The sequence below is a fragment of the Protopterus annectens genome, chromosome 9.part0 (genome assembly GCF_019279795.1).
Source record: "Protopterus annectens isolate FY-2018-M chromosome 9.part0, PAN1.0, whole genome shotgun sequence".
In the NCBI taxonomy this organism is placed as follows: Eukaryota; Metazoa; Chordata; order Ceratodontiformes; family Protopteridae; genus Protopterus; species Protopterus annectens.
The window spans coordinates 1,829,525,627-1,829,541,702 of record NC_056743.1 but is presented as its reverse complement, the minus strand read 5'-3'; positions in this window follow the sequence as shown (position 1 = coordinate 1,829,541,702).

Genomic DNA, 16,076 nt, shown 5'->3' with positions numbered 1-16,076 from the left:
TCAGAAAGCAGTTTCATATGACTCACACAATAAACATTTACTGCCATACCACACATTATTTTGTTTGAGATATCACTCAATTGTTGTAAACGATTTACATAATGCCTACACATCAGCTTGCCCTAGTAAGGTTTTACATTTACCAATATGTTATTCATACCAACATTGCATTCTGTCCCAGTTTTTATCTGGCCATTCTGCTACATTAAGAGTAAAACTCTGTTTACATTTTTTACTATGATCTCTAATGGCATCCACACGGTATGTGACACAGAAAAAAGTCTTATCACACAACAGGTATACAGGCAGCTATTCTGCAGATAGCTGAAAATTCCCCCATAGTCACTCGAAAAGCTGGTGAAACAAAACTAGCAGTGGCAGATTCAAAACCTTGGAATTCACTGACTTGGAGAACATTGCACTGCAGCTGCACTACACGACAGTCTCACTCTGGATTCAGATATCTGAAAACTGTACTGCTGCAAGCCATATAAGACCAGGGTGCTCCTATTCAGGACTCACTCCTATATGTAAATTTTAGTTATAGTGCCTTAACTGGAGTGGCCCTATACAGGGCACCACTCCCTCTGTGTTCAAATACAGGGTAGGCTCATCACTGATAATTTTTTGTAAGTTGGATGAATTTATCAAAAGTATGCTTTACAGTACTGTACTTTAACCAATTTGAGCACAGTTACTAATAAAATAACTTATCTATATAACAGACAACACATACTACATGTTGCAGCTTACAGTGTTTTACTGCACAAAGTTTGCTGCTGATACAGATACAGATGATGATTCTATATTTACCTCAGAACTATGTTCCTACAAAATAACAAGCTACCAACATTTAGTTTTATAGTCTTTTTATACCATTTTTGTCAAGCCATCTGAATAAAGTCAATACTTTGGTATTTGCTTGATGCCATACAGTATGCTGATAAGCTAATTTTTGTCCTGGTCCACTTCAATAAACACACAGCACCGAATGACATTTGACGACCTTTATTAAACTTCCATAAACATGCTTGTTAACCAATAATTATAAATTTCAACCAAAAAAACTTCACACAGGTGATAACATCCATGAAATAAAACATAAAATAAACATAAGGGCAGTGTAACCACTCACCCTTGATAAGCAGCATCCCCCACTTGCTCACTTATCTTTGCACTAACAAGGCAGCGTTACCCCGCTCACCTTCAATTTATTGAATTACACCACCATCCAAATAAGCAGATCTGCTTGCTTATTAACTTCCCCAACAGAGCAACCACTCACTTTCCTTCACAACTTATTGAATTTCACATTCAACACCAGAGGGGGGAACAGAAGAGGGCAAGTCTTCTCCTCTTCTCCACCTTTCCAAACTGAAATAACCACCATCCCACCAATAAAAAGGGGAGGGCAGGAGGGTAGCAAGTTCATGCCAAAAATGTGACTCTTACCTCAGATACACTTGACAAAAACCTTTAAGCTCCTCCCTACCCTTACCTCATTTCCTCTTAAACCTCTCTCCATCCCATTTAACCCTATCCTCTCCTTATTCTCTTAATTCCTGCTAATCTATGTATCTAGCCCCAATTGAAGATGTCCCAGGAAAAAATGGTCTGTTCCAAACCTCATTTCTCCTGGTCCACTTCAATAAACACACAACACCGAATGACATTTGATGACCTTTATTAAACTTCCATAAAAATGCTTGTTAACCAATTAATTATAAATTTCAACTAAAAAAACTTGACACAAGTGATAATAACATCCATGAAAGAAAGCAGAAAATAAAAATAAGGGCAGTGTAACCACTCACCCATTGATAAGCAGCGTCCCCCACTTGCTCACTTATCTTTGCACTAAGGCAGCATTACCCCGCTCACCTTCAATTTATTGAATTACACCACCATCCAAATAAGCAGATCTGCTTGCTTATTAACTTACCCAACAGAGCAACCGCTCACTTTCCTTCCCAATGTATTGAATTTCACATTCAACACCAGAGGGGGAACAGAAGAGGGCAAGTCTTCCCTTTCCAAACTGAAATAACCACCATCCCACCAATAAAAAGGGGAGGGCAGGAGGGTAGCAAGTTCATGCCAAAAATGTGATTCTTACCTCAGTAAACCTTTAAGCCCCTCCCTACACTTACCTCATTTCCTCTTAAACCTCTCTCCATCCCATTTAACCCTATCCTCCCCTTATTCTCTTAATCCCTGCTAATCTATGTATCTAGTCCCAATTGAAGTTGTCCCAGGACAAAATGGTCTTTTCCAAATCTCATTTGTCCTGGTCCACTTCAATAAACATACAACACTGAATGACATTTGATGACCTTTATTAAACTTCCATAAAAATGCTTGTTAACCAATTAATTATAAATTTCAACCAAAAAACTTGACACAAGTGATAATAACATCCATGAAAGAAAGCATAAAATAAAAATAAGGGCAGTGTAACCACTCACCCATTGATAAGCAGCGTCCCCCACTTGCTCATTTATCTTTGCACTAACAGGGCAGCATTACCCCACTCACCTTCAATTTGTTGAATTACACCACCATCCAAATAAGCAGCTCTGTTTGCTTATTAACTTATCCAACAGAGCAACTGCTCACTTTCCTTCCCGACTTATGGAATTGCACATCCAACACCAGAGGGGGAACAGAAGAGGCCAAGCCTGCCCCTCTTCTCCACCCATGTTCCCCCTCTCTCCGACCAAACATCCAACAAAATAACCAGAAGTAAGGCACTAGGTCAAACATCATTCAGTGTACCCATCCTTCCTAACCAAGCTGGCTACAAGTCATTACCTCCTAACCCTATACCTAACTAATGGAAACAGCCAAGTACCTAACAACTGAAAACAAACCACTGACCCCTCACCTATGCTAAGGTAGCAAACCATAACCTCATCACATATCATAACTACTGCCATGATGTAATTAAATCATACCACACGGCCTCAGGGTGCCTTGCAATGATACCAAGAGCCTTACCTGCCACTGGACCCACAACTAAGCCCACTGCCATTGAAGCCACACCGAGGCAAATTCATACCACCATGCCACTTTACAACTCCATAGTACCTCAAATTAAAAATTATATATTTTTTGTCTGTCCAAAAAATGTCATACCCCACTTAAATCTCTTCTAAACTCCATTCAATAAAATGCTACCATCACTCCTACTACCCATTATAAACAGTAAGGCACTTAAACCACCATCACGGCTGGTAGCAACACAACCTCAAAAACACCACCATCATGGCCGGCATCACAGACAATAGACCAAGCCAGGCAAAACTAACCAACACAATATACCAAAAAACTGTAGCATGCCCGATGCCACCAGGTCATACAATGTCCGTGACATGCTATTACCATCCAGAATATAGTGAATCAACCCAGCCACGTCTACCCTGAAACTACAGTAACTCAAAGCTAAATCATCGCATCAAACACCCCATCTAGCTCACCAACCTAACTGAGGCAATACAACTCACTAATCCCCAACACCTGATGTCTTGCAATAAAATCTGAACAATTCCAAAGAAGACCCCCACTACCCATAAAACAGTGAAAAATTCCACATTGATGCTCCCCATACAAGATCAAACAAAAACAAGACATTACCTTATGCCTGCAGGGAAGAAAAACACCACAAACCAATAACTCCATATTTGCTGCACTGCTGGCAACCCATAACCTCCTGTAGTACTGCTCCATCAGCCAAAACCCTCCTCAGGTTCTTCTCTCACCTGTCAAGTCCGCATTTCTTCAGTCCCTCAAGTAATACCAACTCTGTGTGCCCTATCTGCAGTCAGAATGATCTGTAAAAGAAAAGACTGTGTATACTCCACACACGCATAAACCAAATTCTTAAAGACCATTATACATCACCAAAGGCATATCTCACTTATCAACTGCATAATTGCAGACACTACCAGATGAAAAACACCCCTGAAAATTAAATGTCCTACCAAAGATCCCATAAAATTATCTCCCAACTCCCTTAGTATCAGTACAAAATACCCCTGCTAAATAAAACAAGGTCTTATTTTATAGCTAAAGCTATCACTCTTCTACCAACACAGGAGGTCTCACCGAAATTAATGACTTGAAAAAGAAAATTAAAACTGGCCACAATCCTACTGCACAGCCATTTACAAAAAAACAGAAATACAAACTCCCCCTCTGGCTACACCTATATGCCCTTAGGACAAGGACAACATTCACCCTTGACCATTTTAACAATGAGCAACACGCACTGCACTCTGAATTGTGAAAACTCACTTACATGAATATGGCTAGGTTATGAAAAACCTTAGAACCACAAGTCTGGAAACCACCCCCAAGTACAGAATAACAAACTTATCATCATACTGTTTACCACACCTCAACCCAGCATCCCCCTGCAGCCTACCCTGTCTTCCAAATGAATTGAAAAACTCCACCAGCTTAACAACCTTAATCTACTGCTTGTCCTCAGGCTCTCCCTTAAAGCTTTAGCAACTAGAATGAAATTGAAACCTGGCTTGCATCTACAAAGAAACCCAAAACTATGCCTTACTTATGCCTTCTAAATTCCCCAATGACAACAAAGCACCCAGTTCCAGAAATATCCCAAAAGCACCTGCATATCTGCAATGCTTTCTGAAACCCGATCTACAAATAAATGATTAGAGTAGGATCACCTGAGACCTCATTGTACACCACTCCAGCCACCAGAATATCCACCCAGCAGAATCAATTACCTTTCAGCTCAGCTTCTTTCAGGCCGCTGACCTCTTCCCACCTGTGACCTCACCACGTGTAGCTCTAGCATTCAAAACCCCTTTGCAGCAACATCCATCACCTAAAGGGACCCCTTCCTTCAGACCTCCAGCTGATACAGCTCTGTCCTGGCAGCCTCTGTGACCAAATTAAGTAGTACTCCAGCAGTTGAAATACCCCTCATAGTACAACCATTTACATCCTCCTCATGGCCCCAGTCCAGTAACAGGAACATCCATCACAACAGATCGAATTGCCTTCAAATGCACTTCCAGGATACTGCATGATGCCCTCTGCACTTCATCTATCTGCAAAGAAAAGAAAAACAGTAACTTCTTTGTGCACACAAACCAAGAATTCCTTCATCGAGGCACTGTCAAGAACCCCTACCACCCCCTTCAAGTCCTTGCTGAAATCTGTACGAGACCAACCCTCCCCCTTTTTTATTTATATATATATATATATATATATATATATATATATATATATATATATATATATATATATATATATATATATATATATATATATATATATATATAGATAGATATTTTTTAATGCTATAAATCATACATATCCCGTAAGACAAGACTAATAGGTGCAAGACATAGAACTAAAAGTCAAAATTGGCTAGCGTGAAGCAACCTAGCCCCAGCAGCCTAGTAATTTCCTATGAGCCAAAGATTATTGCAACTCCACCCCACCTACCCACCACACCAACATCGGCATATCTGAAAAAGCATTAAATCAATAAATTGCCTGTAACCTCATTATACCACTCCAAGAACCAGAAATCCCAATGCAGCAGAATCCATTACCATTGCAATCCTTTTCCCTTCAGCCAATAGCTGGTGCTCCTTTTGCTCTCCCCTTTGTGTGACCTCATTGCACACCACTTCTGTGACTGGGATACCCACTGCAACCCCTGCTGCCACCATCTGCACGCTCACTGCTTAGCACTGCAGCAACTGAAAATCCCCTCACAGCACCCTCATCTTGAAATCAGAAACTCAAATGACTGTGATTCTCTGGCTGTGATCTTTAATGATTCACCAGTGATTTGTTAGAAAACTGCCACTGTATTAAATTTTACCAGAAATATGATGCAAGCTCTAGACATCTTGTGTCAATCTGCACATTAACCAGTATGGCATGGCCAATCTGTATAAATACAGCTTGCCTTACATCCTTGACATTCATTCATTTGTTCTCATTAATCAGACCACACTATCTATAATGTCCAACTGCTAACCATATACGGTAGACTTACATGTAAGACTTTTGCCTTTTTTTTTTTTTTTTTAATTATTGACAGCACCAGAATCAAAACATTTTGAAAGGAGCCAACTAGATATACTTCCTATTTCGGAACTTCTCCCCTACAATGCATATGAATGAGAAAAGGACCTTGCTCAGAATGCCCCTTAGCCTGCGAAAACCATTGCAGGTTCAGAATGCCACGCCCTAATACAGTCCCCAAAAATCTGACCCACTGAAAGCCACAAAATGGAAAAGTCAAGCTGTGTCACCACTCCAACTGCAATCCTTGAAGATCTCCACCACTGCACCAAAAGCCACAGTCTCCCCCCAAAAGCAGAAAGGATCTTCATGGTAACTCCAAGAAGCCGTGTTCAAAGACAGGATGATGCAAGACAGTGAGAATTCCACCCACTTTATATTCAAGTATTTTGCATAAAAATGTTGCACACAGTCACCATCCATGAGCTCCAAAACAATTGTGATGTCTATCGCCTGGATTCACTAATCCTCTGTGCAAGACTAACTAAGTCTTACACGGAAACTGCAGTATAAGAGTATGATGTCAGCGCATCATGAATATTTTTGAGGGCACGCTGACTCAACTCCAAGGCTGACACAGAGCGTGCACGAGTGCAGGGCGCATGTCAGACTGCTGAGCAGTTCAAATATCCACGCCCCTGCAAGTGCCTAAACTCAAATGTCAACTGAAATGAGCGAGTCCGCTCAAATGTCTACATACCCAACACTACACTCCCCCACATTCTAAATCCCTGTACAAGTTTAAAATGTAAAGCTTTCCTTTTTTTTATTATTCCCGATATAGCTGCCCGTATTTGCACGTGTATGCGCGGGTTTGCCCATTGCTTAGCTACAGTTAGCAGTGTAGACATCAAAGAGGATAATAAACTACTTATAAGCAAATTAAGCCAAATAGCAATAGCGTAGTGGTAGAGCCCTCGCACAAAGATGAGGACTTCCCAGTTCGAGTCCTGCCACTCCCCTTCCTATTTTCCATAGGAAATGTGTGCATAAAAAGAATTCCTGACATTTACCTTTTAAATTTCAGTAAAATGCATGGAAATGGCCTATGTGGTAGTGAACGATAATGTATATATATATATATATATATATATATATATATATATATATATATATATATATCTATATATATATATATATATATATATATATATATATATATATATATATGAAGGTGGAATGGTCATGCATACTGATAAATGCATAAGTAACGTATCTTAAGCAATGTGAAGCACTGCTAAGCAAAGTTTACTAGTATTAAGCATGGTGAAGTATAATTGCTCATAGCTTAGCACTGCTTTAACTAGCGCAATAATTTTGCGCGGAGCTGCACATCGTGCCAACTAGCGCAAATATAACATGTTCGTGTGGAGCTGCGCACCATGCTAACTAGTGCAACATTGGGCAACATCGGGCAATGTCAGGCAGCATAGAGCAACGTCCAGCAAACATAACATGTTCGCGCGGAGCTGTGCACTGCGCTAACTAGCGTAATGTTGGGCAGCATAGAGCAATGTAGAGCAATGTCAAGCAAACATAACATCTTCGTGCAGAGCTGTGCACTGCTCTAACTAGCGCAACACTGCTCTACATTGCTCTATGTTGCTCTACGCTGCCCAATGTTGCCCAGTGTTGCGCTAGTTAGAGCTGTGCACTGCTCTAACTAGCGCAACACTGGGCAACATTGGGCAGCGTAGAGCAACGTAGAGCAATGTAGAGCAACGTCGAGCAACGTTGGGCAAAGTTGAGCAAAGTCGGCTAAACACAGCCACACCTCCTATCCGGTCTGGCCAGTAGTAAAATAAAAAGCAATGACAGGCCTCGAACCCGGGATACTGTGCACCATAATCACAGTACTAAACCACTAAGCCATGACAGCTTTAAATATGGATGCATTTCCAACACACTCATATATATCAGTGGAAGTTTACCCATTGTTAAACAGGTTTGCTTTTAGCTGAGATTTTACAAAACCAGCCAATCACAAATAAGTGCGGGAAATGAGGCATATTTAAGCTCCATAGGTGGGAATAATTGCCATAACTGGTTGTAGCTCCCATCTGCAGACAGTATGGCTGGTGTTGGAGAGGGCTCTCGCTTTTGAGCGCAATGGTGGGGCATTGAGGAGTCAAAAGTAATGGTTTGGCTCCTCATCCATCATCATGATGCAAGACTACTGCAGGGCCAGTTTCAGGGCACTGAGTACAAAGTGGAAGCCTGGAACCATCTAGCACATGATCTCAAAAGTGCCACAGGCATCCCTCGGACTGGTGAGCAGGTCAGACACCACTACTCAGACCTGAAGAGATGCAAGGAGGACCGACTAAACCATTGGATACAGGAGGCCCGTGAAATGGAAAATGCCCCACTACTGAGTACGTAGCCATGGAATGAAGTATGTAAGAATTGCTATTGTAGTCTATATTACGGATAGGTATGTCTCAATATCCCTTCATTTACTTCACAGCTGCAGATGTCCGTGCTGTGAATCAGCAAGCCTATGCAGATAGGCTGCTAAGGCTGCACCACCAGGCAGGTTAGTAATTATTCTGCATGTGTTGTCATATAAAAGAAGTGAGAGAGCCTGAAAAAGAGTGTTGTAACCCATTAATAAAAGTATAATAAGTGTTGAATAACTTCTCTGCATGTACTGTTATATAGAATAAGTGAGACAGCGTGAAAGTGTTGTAACCCATTAATAAAGGTATAATATTTCTTGAATAAAAGACCTCTGCATGCACTGATATATCAAATAAATGAGAGAGCCACTAGAAAAGTGTGTAATGTAATTAATAAAGGTATAATTCCTGGAGTGTGTCCATGTCACGTTCTTCGATATGTTGTTGTACCCTTGCATTATAGAAATAGTACTGTTGCATTAAGTGCAGTCAACCCACACATGTGTAGGCCCATATAAAGTGGATGAAGGGAGTGCCAGTAGCTGTTAAGCATATATACAGTCCTCAACTGTCGGTTCATGGCCGGCATGTACAGGTTAATCTGGCACATGAGTAGCTTGTTATTGTGTTCCCCAGAAATGTCATTGTGCTGCTAGATATGTAGGGGGCTGTTAACATATGCCTGATAATGTCACCTGAACACATCCATATATGTAGATATATAAATGAAATATATAAATATGTAGCAGTAACATCTGCATCCAGGACAGTTTGTATGTCAGATACAGGTCAGGTATATCAAGAACTAGAAAAACCCATTTCACAATTTAACGGACATTGCCTAGTTTAATAATACATGTGGGGATATATAACTGCAGTCAATAGGAATGTAGTGTAAACTATAAGTATATATAAGTTGTTAATGGAGATATCTTTTACACCCTACTGTATGTGCATAAACAATGCAATTCCACACCTCAATGGTTATGTCTAATCTCATAACATTTGTTGGGACACATGTCCTATTGGTTTATAAATATCTGCATTTACTTTGATGCATGTGCCCTGTTCACATACCACAATCTTGGCGGCCTGTTGCCACCATTCAATCCTGCATGCTGTTGGAATGTCCACTGTTGTTCTATATATGCATGTGTTATGCTTTCTGTTCAACTGTTGGAACTCTGGTGTGTTGGGTTAATGGGAATACTACTGTATGCTGTTACAACTAAATTGGAATGCTGTTGGCTAACCCATATTGTCATTAAATCCTCCTAAACATAGAACGTATGGGAAGGCCGGTCCCAGTGGACCCACCTGTCCCACCTCAGCTGGCGATAGCACCTGGCACCAGCAGGTCCGGTGCCCAGCCCGGGACCTCCTCCTCCATTGGTCCTGTGCCACCTTCGGGTGGAAGCGCTGCAGGGGATAGGGCTCATCCCCCCGTGCAAGCGTGGCTGGAGGAGAGCCACCTATCACCCTCCGACCGGTCCGGGCTGTGGTGCGTAGGGAGATTGAGTGTTCAGTCACTGATCCTCTATGCCAGCTCGAGGCAAGAGTGGCGTGACTCATGGGTGAGCCTGCCCCTCCTATGCAGCCCCCAGCACAGCCACCCTCCGGGCTGTGAAGGTGCAGTGGTGGCTGCCCATGGGTGGGGATCTCAGTTCCACTGTTGCCATCTGTGGGCTCATGGGCTTGCGATTTCCAAGCACCCTTCCCCGTCAATGGTGTTCACCCACCCCATGTGTCATATTCCGCCCTTGTATGCATCTTGTTTGTCTTGTCTGTTTACCTCCCCAACCTACCTCCCAAAATATACCTACTTACCCTACCCCACATTCCACTCTCACCTGAAAAAAAAGTAAAAAAATGGGCAATATGCTCCCACAAAAAAATTACGCCCCATACATAGCTGCCCATTTTGCACACATGTTCGCTGGACACATAAACTGAAATTTAATTGCCAGTACAACATACTTCGTTGTCCTCACCCCTCTCTCAGGGGTGAAAGGTTTCAAATTTCCCTTCAAATTACTAGTATATGCACAGCTGTTGCTGTTAAAGAAATTGGCAGCTATAGACCTTCCCCATACCCATCCTGCACATCCTGAGCTGTTCTCCCTACTGTTTTTCCCTCTTTGTGCCCCTTTTTCACCACTTTCCTATCTCCCCATTTTCTTTTCTTTCAAAAAAATGAGCTCGGGGGTTAGCGGGAGTAAGCACTTTTAAGCAGTAGTTAGCGGGTTTGCGCAAGTGTGCGCTTGTGTGCGCTTAGCTAAGTATTACTGAGCATCACGCAAACCCACGCAAACCCGCTTACAACTGCTTAAAAGTGCCTTAGTCACCCTGCATGGGAGGGGCCTTGTTCTGCTCAGCAGCAAAATAAAACACCAATGTCATTCTCGAACCCCGGACACACTAGACTGCATGCAGTACCACTAAGCCACAGTAGATATACAGCAGGTTGCTGCTGAAATATATATATATCATGCATCAGAATGAGTGAATGTAAAGGTAAGATAGGAATGCCATAACACAAAACCTGTTCTGTGGAACTTTACCAGCAGTTGTTGTGGAATAGCATTACATGACTGTGATAACAGAACCAGCCATTTTAGCAGTAGATAATGTTACAGCAGCACTTTACAACCCCCACACAGTATCATAGCAGGACAATCCCCACTCAAATGTACAAAATATCTGTGTGTTCAAGGTCCAGCAAGGATGTAGGTAGGCATACTCAGTACTGGAATTGTCCAGTTTACATGAGCATCCTGTGCTAATGTCAACAAAAAAAACACAAACTGTGCAGAATTGAGTACATTAATATCCACAGTATAGCAGTTCATAAACAGTTCATGTACCAAATGAAAACATCTCAATAACTACGTAAGTATGGCAGCTAATTGCATAAGTAGAAAACAAACTACATACTCCCATGTATCTTATTTTAGCATTTGTAGGGGTGAGTACAATTCTACACTGACAACTGTGTACGGGAAGTGGCAACTTTCAGGTCTGAGTACAACATTCAAATCATTGGCTACACCCCTAGCATCAGATACAAGAAGTACACCAACCTTCTGACTTACACAACGGTGTCCACAGCAAACAAGCATGGTCCCCACTTTGGAAAGCTGAAAGGGCTACGCCTACCTGACCTAGCAATTTATAGCATTTGGTTGCTATGACAGTGAGTACAGCAAGTACCACACAGCAGGCTGCATGCAATTGCCAAATGGTGGCCAACAATTGGTACAGAGGCCATCACATGCACATGTGCAGATACCTATAAAAACAGGCAGTACTAGCTGTTCACACATTCAATCATTTCATTGCAGGAACGGAGAGAGAGGGAGAGAGAGAGAGAGAGAGAGAGCACATTATAGAGCGACACAGAGAGACACAGAGAGACACAGACCACAGCAACAGCAACAGGAAACAAAAAAGATATAAAAGAAAATATATTTGAAAAAATATATATTGGAAAAAAATATATATTGAAAAAAAAATCTTGAAAAAAATATATTGAAAAATATATATATAGAAAAAAATATATTGAAAACAAAAATATATTGAAAAAAAGAAAATATATTGAAGTAAAAAAATATATTGAAAAAATATGTATTGCAAAAAAACTATATATAGAAAAAAATATTCATTGAAAAAATATATAGAAAAAATATAATATATTGAAAAATATAATATATTGAAAAAAAAATATTTAGAAAAAAAATAAGATATAAACAAAACCAAGTGTACAAAACACACGGAACTGACTACTACAAACACATACAAAGGAAGGTATGTAACAGATATGTATTTACTGGCATGTAGTAGATGTTTTTGAAGAGTACTCTACATAGTTTGAATCATCCACATATACGGAGAGATCTGTCTGTGTCAGATATATTAGCATCTGTACATGTGCATAGAGCAAGGGACATACTGCAACTGTTTGTGAAAGGTGGATATATATATATATATATATGCTGTTGAAGGTTGTTATATGCATATTTCTATGTAGGTTGTAGTGTGTGGCAAACCAGACAGCATACAGTGCTGGTATATGACATGTGGTGGTTGAAAGCTGTGGGTATGATTCGTCAGGTTTACAGTGTTGCAGCCAGTGAGGCCTGCTAAAGCTACATGGGCTGAGAACACCTTCAATGCATTCCGCACAACACTGTGCATTATTATGACATAACTGTATACCTCACAACCTTCCCATACTCGATATTCCCACCATGAAAGGTGGGCTGTATATGTGCCTATATGTATATCTATATGTACACCAATGGATGTTTATATGTGTGTGTGTGTATTTATACATACATATATATATATATATATATATATATATATATATATAGAGAGAGAGAGAGAGTGAGGGAGAGAGACAGGTCATATTTACTGCAACAGATGCCTGGTGACAAAGCCATGGACTTAAGCTCAATGTTGACACTGCATTGGCATCCCTCATTGCAAAAACTCAGTACCCATTAACTACCACATAGGTGGTAGTCTACTTAACACCAAAGGTGTGATAAGAGACCATGGGGCACAGGTGGACAGTAGTCTCCCCTTTGATAGTCACAGTGCCATGCTAGTCATGTAATCTGTCTATGTGGCACACATCATCACAAAAGGTGTGTCATCCAGGGAAATATAGGTCAGTGTTCCCCTCTACTCCACACACATAAAACCCATTATAGAGTACAATGTCCCATGTGGTATGTACCTCACAAGACATCTACAGCAACTGGAAAGGACACAGACATACCTCACAAAGAGTAATACCAGCCTCAAACAGATGCCCTATGCAGACCATATCACAAAACTACAGCTAGACTGTGTCGCATACCATCTACCCAGAGGTGACCTCTGCCTAACATGCAAAGCTATGTGAAACCCAGAGCTGTTGGACATGCTCCACGTAAACAGATCACAATCCCTACAAGCTACACGCTCTAGGGACCTAAACCTTGTCACCTCAATAAACAGCCCATGCTGGAGGGATAGATCCCTATCTCAGAGACATCCCATACTCTGGAACAAACCACCTATCAATAGCAAACAAAGCTCCTAATTAGCAGTCATCATATATAAACCTGATGATTGTATGTGAGATAGGAAATACACCCCAGGAATCACCTCTGTGGCTCTGTTTGACAGGGCCATGTGAAATTAAATTACCTGTGTGTCAAAGGCCAGGGTAGCATTTGGCTAGACATCTATAGGTCCTACGGCCAATAGCCTATAACCTACCTATGAACTGATACACACCCACATGTACTTGTTGCAATAATTTCTATGTGAGGTTGGCTGAGTGTGGTGTTGAATGCATTGGTGAATGTGTCAGAGTTCTGTATATGTGTGATAGCTAAGTGGGAAACTGTTTCTGTCATGGTATTATGTGTCCTAGCTGTGATCCCAGCAAAAGATGTGTATGCTATTGCTAGGCAGAAAAAGCAGTATGTCAGACAGTCTGACGTAGTCTGTTGGTGTCGACTGGGGTGTCCCATTGTAGGCTACAGCAGTACATGTATGCTTATTGAGTGTTACTGCTGGTGAATCCAACCCCTGAATGAACTGTAGTACTACCTGAAGTTGTATGCATAAACTGCACAGTTTGGTGTATGTCCACATGTCTTGGAACCACTGTTTTGTATGTTCCCCGTAGTCCTCACAGATGACATACCTCAGGCATAAGGTCTTGTAACTACTGACACACAGTACTGTATGGTACACAGGTAAAGGTGATGTGGGTTGCCATACCTTTGTGTCTGGCATGTATGTATGATGTGTGTGTGTGTGTATGCCTGTACCATGGCCTCGGTCATATGTGTGTTACAGGATATAGGTGCATATCTAGCAACATGTATAGTCTAGTACAGCAGTATGCCACCTATATTGACGAATGAGCACATATGTTAGGCAGGGGTTTGCCATCAATGACTAGTGTGGTATACTGGTAATACTGTGATTGGACTTTACAATCATTGCAATGGATTACATGTTATGTTATGCATTAGCTTGATATATACCCCTTGTGGCTAGGTGGTGCATTGTGTCGCATAGAGTGTGCCATGTACTGTTGTATAGTCTTACATACTAGTTTATCTTTGTTGCTGTGCAAAACATGGTTTGATATATAGAGTGTGCCAGACACTGTCAGGCAGTTGTGGGTTGAGCACTGATATATGGTATTGAACGTGTGTATCCTTTGACAGCCAATAGGTTGCTATATATGGCAGTTAAATGATATCTGTACTTTAGAATGTTAAGTGTGCCACTTGACTTCCTCACACATACTGTTTCATTGTCTTTCAGTGTCATGGCCCACCATCGTAATCCCTCATACAGCCCAGCAGAGGAGGAAGTAATTACAGCCACCATGGTTCAGCACTACGCCCTGCAGTTCTCAAGAACCAGCCAGGACCAGCATGAGCAGACTAAACTGTGGCAAGATCTTGTCCGTAGGGTAAATGAAATAGGCATGCATAACCGGACGTATGAGCAGGTACGCCATCACTGCAGTGATTTAATTAGACATGTCTGGCAGTGTGTGTCTGATATCCGTAGACAACAGCTTGCCACAGGTGGTGGGGTAGCCATCCATCCCCCCCTCACCAGAGTGGAGGAGCTGCTCCTGAGCCAGGTGGCTCCTGGCCAACAACAGCTAACGTGCATCATCATGGAGACTGGAGCCACCCAGCAAGTTGACATGGAGCATGCAGGTAACATTGCATAGCTTACACTACTGTTACCTCTATTGGTAGATCATGCTTATGTGAGATGTGTACTGTGCAGTTACATGATGTGGTGCCTAGGGTTGTCCAATAATAATAATTCGGAATATAATATGCAGGCCTGTGACTGTCAACAGTCGTACTACTGTAAGATTGCAAACACACAGTAGCAATGCCACAGTTGTTGCCACTGACAAACTGTCTCATATCCTTGTAGGTCCCTCTGGTGTGACAGCAAGGCAGCAGACCCATGCTGGTGAGTGTGTTCTACATTTAATATTGCTAATTAATTGTGCATGTCATAGGTGAGGTGTAGGCCACATACACGTCCCACACCAGCGCATAATGCATGATGTGCATGTTTGCTGTGAGACTATGCACATCTCAGTAACGTGAGTAGCTGCCTCAAACACATGCAATACACAGAGCATCCCACACAATTGTGGCAACACTGTAGTGGACGTTGGATAAGCAGAGTCAATACACATGCACATAACACACACAACTGTGTCATACGCAGTACACATTAACATGCTACAGATGGCGTATTCAGACACCCGCTGTAAGGTCACACTTCAGTATCCCAAATGTCATCCACACAGCACACATAATATACCTGAGGGCTAGAGAACTCTCATGTGGCTGTGCGACACTCTTCAACACATTACACATTCATGTTAGGCAATGCCCCCTATTGGGCACCTTACGAACCCATGTAACAACCTGCCGTGAAATGGTGAATGTAGCCATGGTACTGCAGTTCAGGTACAGCATGCTATGTGCCGGTCTGGCACACATTAGTAGCCTTGATTGACCACATGCTGCTGCATAATGATGTCTCATGGTACTACAC